Source organism: Suricata suricatta, chromosome 4 (genome assembly GCF_006229205.1).
Source record: "Suricata suricatta isolate VVHF042 chromosome 4, meerkat_22Aug2017_6uvM2_HiC, whole genome shotgun sequence".
NCBI classification, from domain to species: domain Eukaryota; kingdom Metazoa; phylum Chordata; class Mammalia; order Carnivora; family Herpestidae; genus Suricata; species Suricata suricatta.
The window spans coordinates 58,487,961-58,503,933 of NC_043703.1; the positions used below are offsets into that span (position 1 = coordinate 58,487,961).

Here is a 15,973-nt window from a genome sequence, read left to right on the forward strand (position 1 = left end):
GTTTCTTTGTATGTACCTGTTTTCTTTTCTCTTGCTGCTTTTAAAATTCTTTTTGTTTTGTTACTGCTTTTTTGCCATCTTAATTACTGTGTGTCTTGTGTGGATGTCCTGGGGTTGATTTTATTTGGGGATCTTTGCCTCCTGAATCTGAATTTCTGTTTCTTTCCCCAAATTCAGTAAGTTTTCAGCTATTGTTTCTTTAAATAAATTTACTGCTCCCTTTTCTCTCTCTCCTCCCTCTAGGATCCCTATAATGTGTTATGTTTGATGAAGTCACTGAGTTCCCTAAGTCTGTTCTCCTTTTGGTTAATTTTTTCTCTCTCACCTGCTGAGCTTGATTACTTTCCATTACTTTGTCCTCTAGATCACTGACTTGTACTTCTACTTCATCTAACCTACTATGTATTGCATTTAGTGTATTTTTAATCACAATTATTGTTTCCTTCATCTGTGATTGGTTGTTTTTTCTCTACCCATTAAGGTTCTGATGCCCTAAACTCTGTCCTCAAATATAGTGACTATCTTTATGATCATTGCCCTAAATTTTCTAGAAGGCATATTATTTATCTCCATTTTGCTCATGTCTCTTGCTGTGACTTTATCCTGTTTGTTCATTTGGGACATATTCCTCTGTCTCCTCATTTTGCCTCTTTGTGTCTGTTTCTATGTTTTAGTAAAGTCAGCTAGTCTCTTGCTCTTGAAAGTAGCATTCAAGGTGTGTACTTTTAACAAGGTGGCACTGGTCCTCTTCTACAGGGGTGCCTAGGTGGTGCTGAGACCAGGACAGCTGGACCACTTCATAGAGTATTCTAGTGGGGGGGCGGTGCACGTAATTCCAGCAAGGTATGTGCATCCTCCCTGAGAGGTGACTGTGATTGAAGCCCCACAGAGCTTGAGATTGGAAGATGTGGTGCCAAGGCATTTGCAAGTCCCCTGGTAGAGGGGAGCCATAACCTTGGATCTGAGGCAAGCCCACCTGGAGCTAACAGGGGTGGTGCAAGCAAGTTGGGTAATGAATGCTGGGTGCCTTGCTGGTTCCCACAGGTGGCTGTGTGTTTATGGGGGCAGGGGAGGAAGATGATGCTTGTCAGCTCCTTTGTTCCTGGAGAAGTCCCTCAGTGAACTCTGAGATCAGTAACCCTCCTTCCTGTATGCTCGGGTATTTTCCCAACTGCTGCTTCTATGCTGTGTCTCTGTGGCTAGTGGCTGTCCTGTCTTAAGGGCAGGGATACAGTTTCCTATTGCCTTCTAGACTCTTCCAGAGCCAAGCCCACTGATTTTTAAAGGTTTAGGCTTTAAGTCCCTCAGGTTATATGAACTCACAAAATTCAGCCCCTCTGTTTTTGTATGTGGCCTCTTCTTTACATTTAGGTGTGGAATTTGTTCTGCCAGTCTTTAGGTCATTCTGTGGGTTATTTACACTCATCTGAGTATTATCTAGTTGTATTTGTGGGACAGGGCGAGCCTCAGGCCCTCCTATTCTGCCTTCCTGGCCAGAAGTCTTCCTTCTCTGGAGACATTTTTGGTTGTCATGATCAGTGAGGAGGATGGTACTGGCATCCAGTGGGTAGAGACCAGGCATGCTGCTGATATCCTACAAGGCATAAGGACAACCCCTATGACAAGGACTATTCTATCCCAAAAAGTCAACAGTACTGAGATTGAGAAACCTTGGTTTAGGGGGCCTTGGTTAAAAGGTTTCAACTGTGCTACTGTGAAATGTTCTAGTGTGTGTGTGACCAGCGTTTCATAGCATCAACTTTATTTTCATCTGTAGCATGTGAACGAAGATCTTTCTAAGTGCTGGCTGCTGGGGAAAGACTAAACAAGAAATTCTCATTAATTTCCTTTTACAAAACTCGTCTTTTGCTGGTTAGAAAAAAATGGCTTTCTGTATTTTAACAAAAGCCCCATCTGTATTTGAATATGGTCTTTTGGTTTTAACAAATAATGTGCTTCAACAAATGGAAAAAGTACCACAAATGGCAACAGATGTAGCTTAGTGCTGACTTTAGAAGCTGGTGAGGCCTCCTATTGGACAAGCAGGGCTAAACACGCCCCACTCAGAGCTATTGAACAGAAGGCTTACAAATTAGAAAGTAATGACCATTGCTTTGCTTGTTATGATAAACCAGAAAAACAGCCTTCAGCTTATTGAATCTATTATTGAACCGTAATTAGCTGTGGTGTTTGGACTTTCTGAGGCCTTTGGTAAGATAAATAATATTTATGGTTTCTTCAATGTATCAAATCATTGTTTACGAAATACAGCGTAGTATGAAATGCTCTCCTCTCTCAGAGTTTAGACCACAGAGTGACCAGGCGCTCATTCTGGGGTTGTGATTGAAACACTGGAGCCCAGCATGGGTAATCTTCACGTAGACGCTCTAACCACAGATGTCAGAATGCTTAGCAGTGCCTCAGGCCCTCGCAGACTCCTCGACGGGTTCTTAACCATGTGAGCTTTGGGTGGGATTGAGGAAGGGTAGCATTAAATACACTGAGTAATCTGAAAATGAAGGGTGAGAATTAAAAACGAGTTCAGTTGGGTTCAAGGAAATTTTCTGAGGATGTCAGCATTTTTCCATTTTGGGGGAAAAATGTCTTTTAAAACATTTCTGTAGGAGAATTTGCTAAAAGCTCATCAGTGATACATAAATGTAAATGAAATCGTGCAGAGAAAAAATTTTAAATGATTAATTAAAAAGTAAAGTCTCAAAGACCCAAACTAAAATGCCAGGATAATATATCAATGAAAACCTATTTTTTTATCTGTAAAACAAGAAGAAACATCCCTTATGTGAAACTCTTAGAGTCAAATGAGTTTCACAATTTGGAATTTTTAATATTTTAGAAAAGTAATAAAGTGCATATGTCATTTATTATATAGAACCCTAAGAGGGGCATGGGGCATTATCCTCTAAAGACACATATTAATATCTCTATAGTGAAATGTACACTAAATGAGTTAAATAAACAATACAAGTAGCTTCATATCAGGTCATATCAGGTCAGGTTTTGTTGCCAAGTGAGTTTGCTATCGATTTATTAAAAACTGAGTTTTCAGAGCTTTGGGATTTAGGAATTATAAATGAGGGATTGTGTATCTGTATATATCTTGAAGAGGTATAAGAAAAATAAAATGCTACAATGGATGAACTGTGTATACTGCAGGTGTATAATAAACATGAGATAAGAGTAGCTATTGTTATTAGGCTGAGACATAAGAAATTGTTATTTTTGTAGATAAAAACTAAGCAGAAACTTTAGTTAAAAATTATTATCACTCTTGGAATTCTTTGGGTTGATACATATTTTGGCTCCGTTTCTATTCCATTTCTTTTTTTTCCCTCCTTCCTCCTTCCCTTGTTCCCTTAGGGCTTCCATCTTAAAATCCTTGCGTATAAAAAACATGATGTGAATGGTCCTCATTGACCTGGTTTGGTTACTGAACAGGCTTTTAAAGCTTCATCTACTTATGTATGGGCAAGAGGGATTTGCTTAAAAAAGATAAAAACAAAAACAAAAATAGCAAATTAGGCAGCATTTTATTTGTCTTACATTTCCATGCCCTTCTTTCACAGCAAGACCTAAGTGTTCTAACCACAATGATTCTGATGACCAGGAATTCCAGCTCTGGCAGTCTGGGCTGGATTAGAGGGATCGGAGTTAGATCAGCACAGAATCCAGGCCAAAGTCACGGTGAACTGGTGCGCGCGCGCGCGCACACACACACACACACACACACACACACACCCCACAAAAAAACCCACAAAGCAGCCAGCTTCTACCACCTCAGAATTGCGCCTATTTAAATAACCTGCTGCTTGTAACTCCATTTCCTGGGCCCCATTTCTCTGTATCCCTTTCTGACTGTAGACCTCTCAGCCATTCTCTCAGATCATTCTAGATCTTAATTAATGTTATGGACTATCTGCAGTGGCCAAACCCCTCCCCCAAATCATAACTACACTCTATTTAGAAGTTCATTTCCAAGGCCAATTATTTATTTGTTTAAGAAGTTCTATGTCCCTGAGAGGAAGTTAGTGATTGAAAGCTGTTTTTATTTTACTAATATGTTTAATAACTCCTGATTTTTCAGTAGGAATGAATCTAGACTTGTCAAATATTTTCAAGGTAATTCTTCTGATGAAGATGGATGATTTTGATTAACTAATTTGTGATGATAATAAAGGCATAGAAAAATGGAGCAAATATCATTGTTAATTGTTCTTTTCCTCTGAAAGATTGCATGCTCTATAGCAGTAATTCTTAAAAAATTTTTTTTTTTGATCTTTATTTTATTTTGAGAGACAGAGACAGAGAGTGAATGGGGGAGGGGCAGAGAGAGAGGGAGAAGCCCAGAATCTGAAGCAGCTCCAGACTCTGAGCTGTCAGCACAAAGCCTACGTGGGGCTCGAACCTAAGGATCATGACCTGAGCCTAAGTCAGACGCTCAACCGACTGAGCCACCCAGGCACCCCGTCTATAGCAGTTATTCTTAAACTGGGTCCCATGGTTAATTGGTATTAGTAAGTGTTTCAGAAAAAAGAAACAAAAAAGGAATCTATGCTCAAATAACTTTGGGAAACTTTGAACAAAATCAAGCAGATATCTTTCAAGTAGAAACCATCAATAGCTTTTAATATACTAATTTGCATTATGACTGCAAGAGGGGACTGAGTTGGTAGGAACTCCTAAGACTATTTGAACATGAAAACTTTCTTTTTGCCTAAAACCTTAATATTTCATGGACACCAAAGTCGCAGGCATGACAGTGTTTGAAATATTGGCTCTGGCCCATACCAGTAGGTCAGCTGTGATGCCTTGACCATCATAGTTTTCTTATAAGGAAAACTGCTCAGTTGAGAAGCCACTGATTATAGGCAGCCATAATATGACCGTTCCCTTCCTCATGGCTGTTTGGAGCAGAAGTGGGCACCAAAGTCCCAGGTGGCCAAGCCCACGGACTAGACAGAATTGAGATGTGTGGAAAGGGTCAATTAACTGACACAAAAAGAAGCTGCCATGAGACAGTTGGCTCCTTGAGGGTCCCTGACTAAATCATGGTCATGAGCAGGCAGGCATTTTGAGAACAAGGCAGGAAAGACAAGCAGAGTAGAGGGTGAGGTAGCTGATGAGTTATGTCAAGAGCCACGGAAGCAGAGACAGCATGTGAGTCACCAAAGAGGAGACTAATTGGGACTACTTGCCCTGGAGGGGCAGAGAGGTAACCCCATTCCTAGATCAACTCTGAGACCTTCCAAATGCTTTGGCCCTCACGGTGTTCCTATTCTCATTTCCAATGACTTCTTGTTATAAACTCCCTCCTTATCCACTACATTCTTAGAATTTATCCCATATAATTTGAGATAACCTGACAACTTGGCACCTTGCAACTTTAGAAAGTCCAATGAACACTTCTGGTTTGTTCTAAAGACTATTTTTTCCCATTAGAAAGTAGAAAAACTTTTTTCTTCCTGCAGAGTTGATGCATAGAGAAATTAAAAGCTCAGTTAAGTGCAGAGCAGACAACAAAAATAACTACCATTCTCCCACCACTTGGATAATTGCTGTTAAATTTTGATCTGTGTATCATCTTTTCTCTCTCTAATTACAAAATGGGAGCACACTATATATGCTATTTTGTATTTTTTTAACTTAACTATTGTAAATATCTTTTCCTTTTTATCACAACATATTTAATGGTTAAGTCTTATTCTGCTGTGTACAGAGTTTATTTAATCCCCCATGTTGGACATTTGGTTGTTTATTCTTCTGCTAATATAAACACTTCTGTGATAAATAACTTTGTAGCTTAATGTTTGCACACATATGTGATTATCTCTCAGGATAAAGTTCTAGAAGCAGAGTTATAGGATCAGAGTATATGCACAATTTTAAGGATTTTGGTTCCTAATGGACAAATTGCCCTCCAGAAAGTCTGTACTCATTTACACAGCAATCGAGCAGTCTCTGACAGTCCAGCTTTATCTTCCATGGGTTCTCTTTCCAAGCTTTTCACTGCTTTTGGAACCAAATTGCTTGTCCTAAACTTTTCAGCTCTGGCCACTTCATCTCAGAATACTACCACAATCTTCTCTTTTTCTGCTACTGATCTCCCTCTATCAAATTGGTTATGGAGCAGTAGAGGAGAAAAGTGTACTCAGTTTTATTTGTGCCCCCATCCAGTGTTGGGGAGGCAGTAATCACTAGAAACTTACAAGATTTGCTTCTGTTGGGAAATGAAAGACTCAGAAGGTTCAAGGAGCCCTTTAGTGGCAAGTAAATTAAGAGCATAACCGTAAGGAATGCCTGCCGTTTGCAGCTTTGTATTACATGGTTGCTTACTATTCATATGATCTCTCGCTACTGAAATGTGTATAGAAGACAATGACAACTCTGATTACGTTCCTGATACACTAGCTAGGGCCAACCACCTGTGGCCCTAGTCAGCAGTCAAAGATGGTTGTGACAAATGTTGCATCACAATAGCTTAAAGAGGAATAAAAACATCAGTCCTGTTTTTTATTGTGTAACTTTTTCATCTTACATGTTTAGGGGAGCAGGGCCTGAGAATCCTATTTATGGGCTGTTAGACTCTTTCCTTTGCCTTTGGTGGTCAAAAGCACATTTGGGAAATTTTACTGTTACTTGGAAGTTGTGGTGCAGCAAGTAAAGGCAGGCTGAAAAAATAGCAATTTGTACTGCCTGTTCACCTCTTTTATGAGAACTTCTAAAAAGTCTGAGAAGTTTGAAGTTGTGTCATTGGGCTTTTGTGAGTTTCCTATTTTAGTTATTTATGTTCTCTCTAACCAAATTAGTCCATGCTATTGAGAATAAAGTATGTTTTTCATACTTTTACCTTTTCACTCACTCTTCTCTTATTCAAAAGACATCTATGGAGTCTCCATTATGGTGCATCTTTTGCACACGTTTTAAAAAATTATTTGTATGTGGGGTGCTGTGTGGCTTGGTTGGTTAAGCGTCCAACTAGGTCCAACTATGGCTCAGGTCATGATCTCATGGTTCGTGTGTTTGAGCCCTGAGTCAGGCTCTGTGCTGACAGCTTAGAGCCTAAAGCCTGCTTTGGGTTCTGTGTCTCCCTCTTTTTCTGCCCCTCCCCATCTCACACACTCTCTCTCTCAAAATTAAATAATAATTTATTAAAAAAATTTTTTAATGTTTTTTATTTATTTTTGAGAGACAGAGAGAGACAGTGCAAGCAGGGGAGGGTCAGAGAGAGAGGGAGATACAGAATCTGAAGCAAGCTCCAGGCTCTTAGCTAGCTGTCAGTGCAGAGCCCGACGTAGGGATTGAACCCATGAACCATAATATCATGACCTGAGCTGAAGCTAGACGCTTAACTGACTGAGCCACTCAGGCACCCCTCAAAACTAAATAACAATTTTAAAAAATTAAAAAATATTTTTATGTATTTCATTACAAAATTTAAGGCCTATTAAAAACAAGAGTTTTAGGTTTTCAGATATTATTATGCCTTGTTTCATTACAACCACATAATCTACATCAGGCCCTCTAGCCTTATGAGTGGCATGGGAGAGGTGGGGGATTGCTCTCTAACTAAATAAAAAGGGATGAGTCATGACAGAAATATCAGAGCCTTACCCAATGTATTTCCAAGAAGGTCTTTCTGTGGGATTGGGGGTGGGGACTTGTGCTATGACCTGAGACCTAGCTGTGACTTAGCTGCCATAGTCTCTCTTACTTCCTGAGACAGAGTTCTTTTGTTTAAATTGCTTTTCCCACACTGGGTCTCTCCTTGATTCCCCCAAGGCACTGCTAATATAAGACTGCTGCATGAAGTAGATTTTCCTGAGGGTTTGGGGGGTAATGCAGGGTAATTACAGTGGAAACATCCTCAGAACACTGCCCTCACTTCTAATACCAATAGTAAGTTCAGGGGCTTCCCAAAACCACTCTCAGGTTGGACAATTTGCTGGAAAGAGTCACCTCACTAAAAGCTATACTCATGGTTTATTGTAGGGAGAGGATACAAATTAACAGTAACCAAAAAAGAGACTCATAGAACAGAGTCAAAGAGAGGTCCAGATGTGGAGCTTACAACTGTCCTTCCCTCTTGGGGTCCTGGGTGGCATTACCTCCTCAAACCATGATGTGTGAAAGTGTTCAGAGTATTGCCAACCAGGAAACCTCACCAGAGTCTGTGGTGTCCAGGTTTTCTTTTAGGTGCTCTATCACACAATGCTTGTGTGACTGACCTTTAGTGTCCAGACCCTCTAAGGCTAACACTTTTAGTCTATGTTTTCTCTGGATTTGAGAGTTTATATAACATGGCCCAAAGCCTCCATTATAAGTCACATCATTAAACAGTCAGTGGCCAAATCCTCAGCAAACATGACTCCATCATGTAAGACAATTCAAGGGTATAGAGATCATCTCCAAGTAGCCAAGGGGCAAAAGACAGACTTCTTTTTGGGTAAGGTTAATTCTTAACTACTTAATTACACTAATGGGAAATTTTTAGAAACTTATTAGTCATTCTTAATCTCACTGAGATGGGTCATACCCCCTTTTTATTCTGTTTTTTGAGTTTCTTTCTTTAGACTTTCTTATTGTCTCCCTTCTACCTAATGTCCAGATATATATGGCTTTCTTTCTCAGGCTACCATTAGGAAGGCAAAATTCTCAATTTACTATGCAGAACAATTTATCTTTCTTGGACTTTCCTTAGTACAACCAGATTGAGCCAGGAGGGCTCCCTTTTCTTGTCCTAAAAGCCCATCAAAACTCATAAGGTATTTTCCTCAATTAAAGAATTATCTGTTCCTAAGTCAAGCCACTCCTTTAGATGGCAAATATTGAATGAGAGTGACTATCAACCATAGATTTCTATACCTAGTGAAACTATTTGCACAAATGAAGGTAAAATAAAGACAGTTTCAAGAAAAAGCTGAAAGACTTCCACTATCAAAAGTCCCTTGTTGCAGACCATGAGTCTGGAGTTTTCTATTGTCCAGCAAGAAAGTGGACACAGAATTGAATATGAGAGAGGCTAATGTCCTGGAGGAGAGAAGAGCCCCAAACAGGGGTTTCATCTCTGTATTTATGATACAATACAATACATAGATACAATACAAGATATTACCCATGTGGTGAATGTGAAGAAAACAAGATATTACACACCTAAACGTGAGGAAAACAATCAGACAGTAATCATTAACTTGTGTGTGTAGGAAGCAGAGTCTGGGGGAGCAAATGGAGTTAGTGATCAAAGTACAATAGTATATTGGCATCAGATGGAAAGTAATTTCCTTCAGGTGATATAACAATTTCTCATGCTCCCATTACAATATCTCACGAGCTAATCTTGGGCACTTTTGCCCTGTGGTGATGGCTTTCCATCCTAAGCTTTTTCTAATCCATTTATGTAAGTAGAGCCTATTTTCCCATAGTCCCTTACTAAAGGGACTTTCAAAGGATAAACTTTGAGAATAAGAGAATTGTCCCAGAAGGAAAGTCTGAAATACATAAAAAAAGTGGAGTGAACAAATAAACAACAAACAAGAAGGTAAATATATGGGTAAATAATTTAAAAGTTGTGGCTGCAATTGGTTTTTGTTTAAAATAAGGATTTTTCAGGACACCTGGGTGGCTCAGTTGGTTAAGCATCTGACTTTGGCTTCGGTCATAATCAAACAGTCCATGGGTTCGAGCCCTGCGTCAGGCTCTGTGCTGACAGCTCAGGCCTGGGGCCTGCTTCAGATTCTGTGTCTCTCTTTCTCTCTGCCCCTCCCCCACTCACTCTCTCTCCCTCTCTCAAAATAACATAAGAACATAAATTTTTTAATAAAAAAATAAAATAAGGATTTTTCCCATATTGCATGAGATACTTTTATAATTATGTTACTTTTGTGATCATTGGTGACCCTTTTTTGTTATTGCCCAACAAAGTTTCTTTACCTTTAGAAACATTTTCAAAGAATCCAACCATCTTTCTTTAGGTATCAAATCAAGTGTTTCTTATTTTTCAACTAAGATGAGTAACAGGTCATTTATGGATTTCATAGCAATGACAGAACAGTGCAAACCAGAGATTATTCATGTTGAATAGAAATGAGTTACAAAACCCTCAGGGGCATTCTTAAATATTAAGAATTTTTAATATTTTTAGTCAGTGGTTCCTAGTGTGACTGCTTTGAGAGAATTAGTAAGAATGGTAAACTCCTCTATATAGTGTTGTTTAGTAAATGAACAAACAAAAACACAGAGGTCAAGCTCTATTTGGAATTTAGTGCTGTAGACCTAGAAGAGCACTTGGAGCTTTTCTGTCCCAGGTAGAAAAAATAAAGAATAAAGATAGTACAACACAGAACTTGTGACCTGACACAGAGATGAGCCATTCTAGAGCTCTGATGGCCAGAGGACTGCAGAGCATTTCAACCTGGCAAAGCCGGCCCGTGCTTTCCCAGCTTGTGCTCTTCTGCTGGGGAGCTCTGTGAAGTTCAGTTTATTTCAGTTCATTTCTGATGGCTGCCAGTGACACTGTGCTGTTATTTTCATTACAATTCCAACACTTTGTTCCTATGGGAAGTTTTGTGATCAGGTAACCATTATATCTGGACAAACGCATTTGGGAAAACTTGAAGCCAGGACAAATTCACTTAGGATTGTTATTGTTGTTAGAGGCACCTGGGTGGCTCAGTCAGTTAAGCATCTGACTTCACCTCAGATCATGATCTCACGGTTCATGAGTTCGACACCCACAGAGCTCAGAGCCTACTAAGGATTCTGTGTCTCCCTCTTTCTCTGCCCCTCCTCTGCTGGTGCTCTCTCTTCATCTCTCAAAAGATGAATAAATGTTTAAAAAATTAAAAAAAAAGATTGTTATTGTTGTCCTGACAAGTGGTCAGCCTTGCAAAGTTTATGGATTGGTCTCCAAGCCTTGTGTTCTGTGACTGCTCTTTCAAAAGCCACACTTTAGGAAGGAATAGCCATAGGGGTGTTGGGAGATTGATGTGTGTGTGTGTGTGTGATGGGGTGGGTAGGTATTGTTGGGGAAAGATGACCAAGTGTAGGAGAGAGAATGGTTGCCACAATTTTACATTTGACAGCAATTTCAAAGTGTCTATGTAGAGATTTTCTTTTGCCATGCATGGACATAACTGGGGAAAGCCTCAAAAAGTTGAATGCCTTAGACCTCCAAATTTAATTTTCTCCCAGAATGCCTGTTTGGGTCTAGTAAGCAGCCTCTGAGTCTGCAGAAGTGTGGATGTAGTCTTTCTTCTCTGGAGGCTGGAACTCGCCCTGAGCATGGGCATGTCTGCAAGTGTGGGTGACTGGTGAAGGGTTTGTGCCAGTCTGCAGGGACCTTCAGGAGTGACTTGATCTCTGTCATTTCTAAAATGTTCACATGGACATGTCCTTTGCTGTAAAATGGCTGCTGTCATTTGTCAGCATGGTTATCTGTACAGGTACAAAGTCCTAGACCTTCCTACCTCTTCCTGGTAAGCTCTTTTTTTCCCTTCATAAATTAAAGTATAGTTGACATTCCTAGGAGCTTTTCCAGGGCACTTGCCTTGTCTCATTTTGGGTGACAAACTTGTGAATTGTGTGGGGTCCAACTGAACTGTGTTACTGACTTAGGGGGGTTTTATTTAGTTAGTCTCTCTATTTGGAAAGAGGGATTGTGGAGGTCTTTTCTTTTGCTTGGTGTTATAAACATATGTGGGTGGGGAAGAAACAGGGGCAAGCAGTCTTTGGAACTTAAAGAGGGCATGCAAATTCCTAAAATGTCGGCTCTTTAGCCAAGTCTGACTGACTGAGGCACAACCAACAGAACACCAGGAGGTTTAATTAAAAAAAATGAAGGGAGCCTGGGTGGCTAATTTGGTTATGTGTTAGACTTAAGCTCAGGTCATGATCTTATGGTTTGTGGGTTTGAGCCCTGCGTCAGACTCTGCACTGACAGCTCAGAGCCTGGAGCCTGCTTCTAATTCTGTGTCTCCCTCTCTCTCTCTGCCCCTCCCCACTTTGTGTCCTCTCCCTCAAAAATGAATAAACGTAAAAAAAATAATGATTTCTGGAATTAAAAAACATCTTAGAAATAGTTTCATCTTTCTTACAGATGAGAAAATGAAGGTATCTTATCACAAATACCTGTTTCCTAGATTAGGGAACATTGCTAGACAGTCTGGGAAACTGGCCTTGAACCTGGGACCTCTGACTCTTGAGAGATGTGGGGTTTGCTTAAGGGCCTTCACCTTTGTGCTCCTGCCCTGGGGACATTTTCACTTGGCATCATTAAAGATGTTTCTCTCCCCAGGGAAGAACTGATCCACGTTCTTTGCCCAGATGATCCTCTTGAGAATGTACCTTCTCTTCTCTGTTGCTTTTTCCCTATGATATTCTTATGATATCTAAATTTTTATATAATTAAAACATTTCTAGTGTGTGTTTTTGCATTAAGACTATTTTGTTATAATGATTTAAGTTCCTCTTCATTGTTTTCTTTTGAATTCTTGCCCAGTAGAGTATCATCTTCTTTGTTTTCTTGCTTCTGTTTCAGGTTTCCTGTTAAAACGTTTACTTGTCAGTATCTATTTTATGTGGTGATGGTGATGATGATGATGATGATGATGATGATGATGATAGAAAACAGTTACCTAGCAGTGACTACGTTCTACCCACTGTTCTAAGTACTTGTGTATATAACACGTGCAGGTCTATTGTTACTCCTCATTTATTTATATATGTATGCATACTCAAACATTTTCTTTTGATTAAAATAGATTTTAATTCTGACTTTTATCCAGTTTTCAAATTTATAATTTTCAAATTTTTGTTGCTAAAACGTCTTTCTGTTAGACCTATGAGTGCAAACCTAATGGAGGACCAGGGAGAGGGGAAGGGGGAAGGAGAGTTGGGGAGAGAGAGGGATGCAAAACCTGAGAGACTATCGAATTCTGAAAATGAACTGAAGGTTAAAGGGGGAGAGGGAGAGGGAAGGGAGGTGGTGGTAATGGAGGAGGACACTTTTGGGGAAGAGCACTGGGTGTTATATAGAAACCAATTTGACAATAAACTATTAAAAAAAATAAAATGTGTTTCTATCTTAAGCTCTTTTGTCCAGTATTTTCCATTTTTCTCTTACTTTGTATTTTACTTGCCAAATTACATTTAGTAATTTTTTTGCTGCCTTAGGTTCAATATTATTTGTATATTTTATTTTATTTTATTTGTTTTTTAATGCTTTGTTTATTTTTGAGAGACAGAGAGAGACAGCATGAGCAGGGGAGGGTCAGAGGGAGAGGGAGACACAGTATCTGAAGACAGGCTCCAGGCTCTGAGCTGTCAGCACAGAACCTGATGCCGGGCTCGAACCCAAGAACCGTGAGATCATGACCTGAGCCAAAGTTGGATGCTTAACCAACTGAGCCATCCAGGTGCCCCAAATTATTTGTATATTTTAATCCATCTTTTAAAAATTCTTCCTTTCATACAGGAGATTTGAGAAAAAAGTTATACAATAGGAGGATATATTCAGGCAAATGCCGGAAAGAACTAACAATGTGGAGGAGGAAAAGATGGAAATGTGACTGTGTCATACTAAGTAAAAGAGATCAAAGATAATTGGCCATATAGCTCTTGTGAGCCTTGATTAGATGCTGGTTCTAAAACAAAGCAGTTTTTGAAGATGGACTGGAAGAGTTGTTCATTTTCTTAGGTTGATTATGGAGGGGCATGCATGAGAGAGACGGATAAGGCAAATTTTATAAATGCCAATGATTATCGATTCTAAACAAAAGATATATAGATATTGACTTTACTATTCCTCAACTTAACATTTTCATGATAAGGTTAGAAAATACAAACAAAACATAAACATAAACAACAACAAAAAATCTACCTTTATTATCTGGCTCTTAATTTTTGTTCATAACTTGCATATTATTTTTATTTATATTATCTGTTTTTCTGTATTTTTAATTTAACATTTTCATTTATCATCATCTTGTTTTACATTTTCGTTAGGGTCTGTTTTATCAAGTCAGGCAAGGGCTTTGGTCCTGGATGGTGGTTGGGGGAAAGGAAGAGCACGCATGTATTGACCAAGATAATCTCTGATCTCCTTGTCCGATCACTCACCCTTCAATGTTGGTTTTCCAAAAAACTCCTGTATAAGGAGGGAAGCCACAGGTTAACATATCTCCCCTAAATGACCAGAGAGCCCCAAACAGAGAGGTTTCACTTTAGGAATTCCATATTCTCATTGAAATACTCATGAAGACAACAGTAACAGAAATGCAAAGTGCAAGAGCAGGCCAAGTGCAGGAGCAGTGTCTGGCGGCCTTGGTGTGGGAGCGGCTCTGATGCTGGAAGACAGCGGCACGTCTCCCTCCTGCACTCCTGCCATTAAGAGGGCAGCCAGGCTCAAAGCTTGCCCAGATGTATGTGTGCTTTGTCAGAGGGAACACAAAGCCAAAGATGGAACACAATGCAATTTCCTAAAGTATGAATTTCACTTTAAGATTTGAGGGAAGTTATTTTTATGTTAAAGTAAACACAAGCCTAGGGGTGCCTGGGTGGCTCAGTTGGTTAAGCCTCTACCTTTGGGTCAGGTTTGCTCTGGCCACCAAGCTGAGTGCTGAGCCTGCTTGGGATTCTCTCTCTGCCACTCACTTCCTGTGCTTTCATTTTCTCTCAAAATCAATAAGCTTAAAAAAAGCCATGAGTCTAAGAGAGTATATCTAAAAAGTTCTGAGCACAAGAAACAAAATTTTAACTATGCATGTCATCTAGACTTACTGTGGTGATCATTTTGCAATAGATATAAATATCAAATGTTATACATCTGAAACTAGGATGTCAATCATACCTAAAAAATATATGAGATAAAATAAATGAAACATGGGTATATTGTAGACTAGCTTGCCAAATGGTGACTCCAAAGGAATTTCATGCTTATTGAAGACTGTTTTTGAGATACCGTTTAAGATTCCCAGGGGTATTAGTGGACGGGTTTGTGAAGCTCTGTATTATGATTTGTTATAGGTAGGTTTGGTTAAAGAAAGTTTTATAGGGAGAAAGGTTTTGTGGACTGATATTGAATACATATATAATCAATATTTTCATATATATAATATATCAATATTTTATTTATATTAAATATATATACATACACCTCCAATTTATATATTGAAGTGGTTACTCACCAGGCCTGTATATACATATTAAATCTTTCTGACTTGTTATAGCAGCTGTTGCAATTGAAAATAATTCCGCAAACAGGATCATTTTCTGTGTAGTTTATGGGCTCGGGAACAGGCCAGGAGCACTGGAATTTGAGTTACCGTTAGCCCGCTCAGCCAATCTCCACATGTCACAGGCTGGTAATTTGACCTACAGCTCCCTTGAAGTGACTGCACTGAACACAGAAAGCTCTTTTTTTCTCCCTTTTTGCCAAACATTAAATGGACTTTTATGTGTGTGTTTTTTTTCCCCTTACAAAATCATGATTTGATTCAACAAAAATATTACACACCTTCTTCCTGAGGGTTCCGTATCCTTCCCTTGGACTCACAGCCACACTTTTTCAGCAGCTGTCTGCTCTCCCTTCACCCGAGAGCCTGAGTAGGTAAGACTGGGAGAGGCAGGCCTTGAACTTAGCTGTGCCCAAGAAAACACAAGCGGCAGTGAGAAAAGTACCTTCCAATGACCTTTCTTTCCAGGCCTCAGGAAGTCGGCCGCTTCTCAGTGCTTTTATCGTTGCTGCAAGGGTTTGATTTTTCCAGTCTCTAGTGTGTGCTGGGTTTCAAGGCGAGTTAGAGCAGAGGCTGAGAAAGCCCGAACGCTGAGAGTCAGAGGCGCGCTCCTCAGTATGGCCGCAGCCCCACCTGGTCTTTCCTGCGCTCCTCCCCAAGGCCAGGGCTGGCGGGTGTGTCTGATGATGGAGACAATTGGAGTCACTTTGGCAACGGAAGCTGGCACG

At 39.7% G+C, this 15,973-nt stretch overlaps 1 long non-coding RNA gene across 1 annotated transcript; it reads right to left on the reverse strand.

Moving 5' to 3' along the window:
- Positions 1-2,145: 2,145 nt before the first annotated feature.
- Positions 2,146-15,901, reverse strand: LOC115290786. The gene is made up of 2 exons (XR_003908196.1): positions 15,527-15,901; positions 2,146-2,509 (listed from the first exon to the last, which is right to left on the reverse strand). It is a non-coding gene; the product is annotated as an uncharacterized LOC115290786 (long non-coding RNA).
- Between the last annotated feature and the right edge of the window lie 72 nt (positions 15,902-15,973).